Source organism: Pinus tabuliformis, chromosome 5_2, assembly GCF_031772625.1.
Source record: "Pinus tabuliformis cultivar Carrire ecotype Pingquan chromosome 5_2, CPIR1, whole genome shotgun sequence".
In the NCBI taxonomy this organism is placed as follows: domain Eukaryota; kingdom Viridiplantae; phylum Streptophyta; class Pinopsida; order Pinales; family Pinaceae; genus Pinus; species Pinus tabuliformis.
The window spans coordinates 296,727,767-296,733,245 of NC_142306.1; the positions used below are offsets into that span (position 1 = coordinate 296,727,767).

The 5,479-nt window shown below is 35.6% G+C and overlaps 1 protein-coding gene across 1 annotated transcript in view; it reads right to left on the reverse strand.

Moving 5' to 3' along the window:
* LOC149158726 (putative ABC transporter C family member 15) overlaps nucleotides 1-5,479 on the reverse strand; it is a 399,865-nt gene that overhangs the window by 222,058 nt on the left and 172,328 nt on the right. The window lies entirely within an intron of this gene.

The following is a 5,479-nucleotide window of genomic DNA, read 5'->3' on the forward strand; positions in this document are numbered from 1 at the left end:
TAAGCAAGATATCTGTACTCAAATCACTCTTCAGAAAGCTATCATCAATGGCTAAAAAGAAATCTATGCATGAAAATTACAATTCTTACAGCGTTCCCACGAAGAGTAACACAAGCAGAAATTAACCCCAAAGTCTTTCTTTATTGCTCATAAAAAAATTACAAGAGAGCTTTTCACTTAGCACACGACTCAAAGATCGGATGATCTCAACTGACAACTGACCTCCTATTTAAAGATAAATCTTCCAACGGCTAGTTTGAGTGATCCTTGTCAAAGCAATCTTGACCGTCGATGAGAATTAAAATTTCTTTTAATCTCATCCGTCTAAATATTTAATTCTTGAAGAAATTTGAATTTTTCAATTAAATGCATTTTAATTAACTCAAAAATAAAAATTTTGAGTTAATTTCCTCAAAAATTTGACTTTGACTTAAACTCCAGGGACTAAATGCTTAAACTTTAGCAAAATAATTAATTCACCTTAGTCCTAGGACCTTTTAAAATTTGAATTTTAAGGACCCACGAATTTTGCCTTTAGAAAATTTAAATTTACCTAGGACCTATAATTAATTAAATTTCTGGCTTAAGATTTTAATTAACTTTTGGCCAAAAAATTTAATTAATTAACGTATGAGAGGATAAATTACTTTTCCAACCCTCAAGACACTTTACATCATTATTTTCATATCTTTTACATCACAAGGGGGAAACCCATCTGAAATAGACCCTCACAGACTACCCATTTTTGCGACACAAATATAATCCAGCAAACTAAGCAATTTGTAATAAAATAACCTAACTAGATAGTTAGGATTATTCCCAAATCACTTTTGCATAGACTTGATCTATATTAGTAGGACTCGCCTAAGATCCCAGTGACAAAATTCATTCCGGCTTTGGGGTAAGGCTGAAGGAAAACTCTGTTGACCATCCGAGAATGGATTGGTGAGACAAAAAGCCTCCCGGAATGTAGATCGTCACCAAAAAAATAAGTTTACCTAGGCAATTACATACATGACACAGATCTACTGAGATTATTTACATCATATACATGCGGGATGGGTTTACATTATAACATGACAATCAGGTTGATGATGAAAGATGGATGGCAGGGACACATTGATCAGGCACAATCCCTTTTGTGAAAAAAGGGGGCGTACTGCTATGGGTCATTAACACATAGTGGTCAACATCTGGATCTATTTGGGGACACTTTGCTGCATTGTAGGAATGTGAGAATCCAGAATCTGCATCCATGCAACACACAATATAACATAATTAGCGTCCATTCAAAAATCATCATATAACATTAAGCACATGAAAGATATAAGCTCTTCATTTATTAACTATCTACTAACATGAAATGTAAATCTAATCCTAAAATAGAAATGAAATGATGAAGGGCCAAGGTGTAGGGTTAGAAATACAATACAGAGGATGCCCCAAGGCATCAGATGTCATCTTTGAAGAATAGCTTGAGCATTTGGCCATTCGCAAGTAAGTTAAGTGGTTCGCCATCCAATCTGCTCAAGTGGAATGAATTTGGCCAAGCAATGTCTCGGATAATGTATGGTCCCAGCCACAAACTGTCAAATTTCTTATGTCTTCCCGATTTTTCATTCTTGCGATCCCAAAGGAGTACCATATCTCCAACCTACAATGATCTAGATCAAGATGATTTATCAAAGCTTTTCTTAATGTTGGATTGACTTTTACACATATTATCAAAAGTTGTCCTGTGAGTTTCATCCAACTCCACAATCTGGTCAATTCTATTTTGAACAACATCTTTATCAGTAGAAAAATGTTGAAGGAGTTGATAAGCTGGCAATTTCAAGTGCACTGGTAAAGTTACATCCAAGCCATAAACTAATTCAAAGGGACTTTTACCAGTAGCTTTCCTTTTAGTAATCCTATCTGCTCATACAGCATACTTGATTTTGCTATCCCAAGATCGCTTATTATCTCCTACTATCTTCTTGATAATGGTTATGAGATTTTTATTACTTGATTCAGCAAGTCCATTACCCTGAGGGTAGTAATTTGATGAATGAGATAAGACAATGCCATACTTGAAACAAAAAGATGAAAATTCTGAAGAACTAAAAGCCTTGGCATTATCAGTAGTGATCTTAGCAGGAAGACCAAATCTAGTAATGATATGATTTTCAATGAAATCTATAATGACCTTCTCAGTGGCATTCTTAGTGGGGATGGCTTCAACCCATTTAGTGAAATAATCGTTAGCAGTCAAAATCCATGAGTAACCATTGTTAGAATTTTCATGAAACTTCCCAATGAAGTCCAAACCCCAATGTTGAAAAGGTGCCTCCACAACCACAGGTTGTAAGGGCAAGGCGGCAAGCTTCTATTTCCTAGTGAACAGTTGGCAGGCTTGACAACTTCTAACAAACTTATGCACATAAGAAAAATCGAAGGCCAATAATAACCAACTCTTAGAATTTTGTGGGCAGTAGTTCTAGCAGCGTAATGACCACCACAAAATCCTGAATGAAACTCAGAAATTAACTTCGTGGACTCAATTGCATCAACACACCTAACTACTACGCCCTCAGGATTTCTCCATCCAAGGCCATCCTTCATGAGGAAATATTTAGTGGCTTTTAATCTAAGAGCCCTTCTCTTATGAGCGACTAAATGGTTAGAGCATGTAAGATTTAACAAGTAATAAATAATGTCCTTGTACCACTCATACCCTCCTAATTTTTGCAACTTAGGGGAAGATGAATCGTTAAGACAAATCAAACCAAGAGCTTTCTCGTTAACTTCGGTCATCATTTGCGCCAAGCCTTGGCCTTTGACTAACTTGGTGGGTCTAATCTCTAAATCATATTCTTGTATTTTAGTAACCCACCTAGCACGAGTCCCTAAGCAATCAGTTTGAGTTAATATATCTTTAACCGCAGAATGTGGGACAAAAGCAATGATTTTGGAATAGCCCACATAAGTCCTGAAATGCTTAAGATATTTGACTAAGGCATAAGCTTGCTTTTCCATGGCATTGTAATTTAATTCAGAATTTGAAGCGCTCTACTCATGAAAGCAATAGGCTGCTCGTGACCATCCTTATTTTTCTGCAATAAGACACCAGCAATGGTATCTTTAGAAGCGAAAGAGAAAATCATGAAATCCTTAGAGTAATCAGGACTAACTAAAACAGGGGCTTTTGCAATAGCACCTTTGATTTCCTGAAAAGCCTTTTTGCCATCTTCTTTCCATACAAATTTTACATCTTTTTTCAGAAGACTTTGAATAGGCTTAGCTATTTCTGCGTAATTTGGAATAAATCTTCTAAGAAAAATTGTCTTTCCAAGAAAAGACTGAAGGGATTTAAGATTATGCGGGAGAAGAAGCTTTTGGATTGCCTCAACTCTTTCAGGATCAATCTTGATCCCATCTTTAGAAATGATGTTACCAAGTAATTTCCCTTCAGTTACTCCAAAAACAGACTTAGCCGGATTTAAGGAAATCCCATATTCTCTACATTTATCAAAAACTTGCCTAAGATGACTTATATGACTAATACCATCCTTAGAAAAAATAGTAAGATCATCCTGATAAATTTCGATAAACTTTCCAATTAAACCCTTTATGGCATAATCCATAGCCCTTTGAAACATAGCCCCAACATTGTTTAATCCAAACGACATTCTAATATATTCGAAAATACCCCATAGTGTGGTGAATGTAATTTTGTGATGATCCTCTTTCTTAACCCATACCTGATTATATCCAGAAAAACCATCTAGCAATGACATCATTCCAGAACCAGTTACTCTTTGCAACATAGTCTCCATGTTTGGCAAAGGGTAATTATCTTTCTTACATGCTAGATTAAGGTTTCGAAAATCGACACAAAGTCTAATAGTACCATTCTTTTTTCTAACAATCACCAGGTTGGAACACCATGTTGAATGCCTTGTTTGAGCAATAATTCTTGCTGCAAGCATCTTTGAAAGCTCCTTTTGAACCAAAGGGGCTAACTTAGGATTTATTTGCCTAAGCTTTTGATAAAAGGGTTTAGCATTTTCATCTTTCAAGGGGATAGTGTGCTCCATGACATCTTCCCTATAACCTTTTAATTCATCATAAGAAAATGCTAAAACATCCCGATATTCACGAAGTAAATTGGTTAATTTTTTCCTTTCTTCATCATTAGTACCCTTACCAATTTTGATAATCTTTGGATCCCTAGAGGTACCAATGTTTACCTCGATGAATTCGCCTGGATCCATTTTATTTTCCTCTTTCATCTTTGTGGCATCATGCCGATCAAAGTGTTGTTCTAAAGAAACCACATTCCTAGGAGTAGGATTTATAATATCTTCATGATCATCAGATCCATCCTCCTTAGAATCTATCCGAAAATTTTCAAACTCATCCAAATTATCAAGAAAATGAATCACTTGTTTCTCGTCATCAAAAACTTGCCAATGCTCTGAGTTATCTGGAACAGAAGGCCTAAATATAACCTCCATTTTTATCTTATCATTAATCCATCAAATAACTGTAGAGTAGAAGCAGCTACGGCAAGCTCATCTGCTGAACTATTCTGCTCTCTTGGGATAGCCTCAAAGTCAAGGGCATCAAAGTATTCCATAGTATCCCATACAACATTTCGATAATTCCTTAACCTTTGATTTTTACATGTAAATTTATTTTTAATTTGCATGATAATTAAGTCAGAATCCCCCTTGATGCTAAGCAACTTAACTCTTAAAGCCTTTGCCAACTCAAGACCCAACAACAAAGCTTCATATTCAGCAACGTTGTTGGTTGCTTCAAATTCCAATCGATAGGCAAACTTGAAAATATGACCAAGGGGTGATTTTAATACTATTCTTGCACCTTTACCATGCCTAGACGATGCACCATCAAAATACATGTACCAAACTTTATCCTTGAGATCCCCATTCTTTATATCAACCTTATCATCGGGAAGAACTATGAAATTAGACAGAATATCATAATTCCCAATGTCAAATTTTTCTTTAATTATCTCATTATGAGGTCTCCTAGGATCTTCAACATGGAATCTTCTCTCAAGCTTTCTATTAAGTCTCACAACACCATCACCTCTAGGAGAAGGAATCATAGCATATGACCAATTCATTTGAATACTCCCTCCTAGATCAGAAGTCCATTTTCTAGATAAAAGCATACCCCAAGCATCAGGTACATCAACAACAACAATGTCCATAACAATCATAATGTCAGAGTAAACCGATAAATGAACTTGTAAATCCTTGATTAGACCATGAACTTCAATCTTCTTAAAATCCATGGCACATATATTGTAGTAAGGCCTAGAAACTCTTAAATTAAGCTGTTCCATGACCCTCTTGGTCATGACACAAGCTGATGCACCTGAATCCAGCATGCAATTATTCAATTTATATCCATTAACCATCAAAGTAATAAAGAATGGCTGATAATCCTTGTTATCTGAATCCAAACT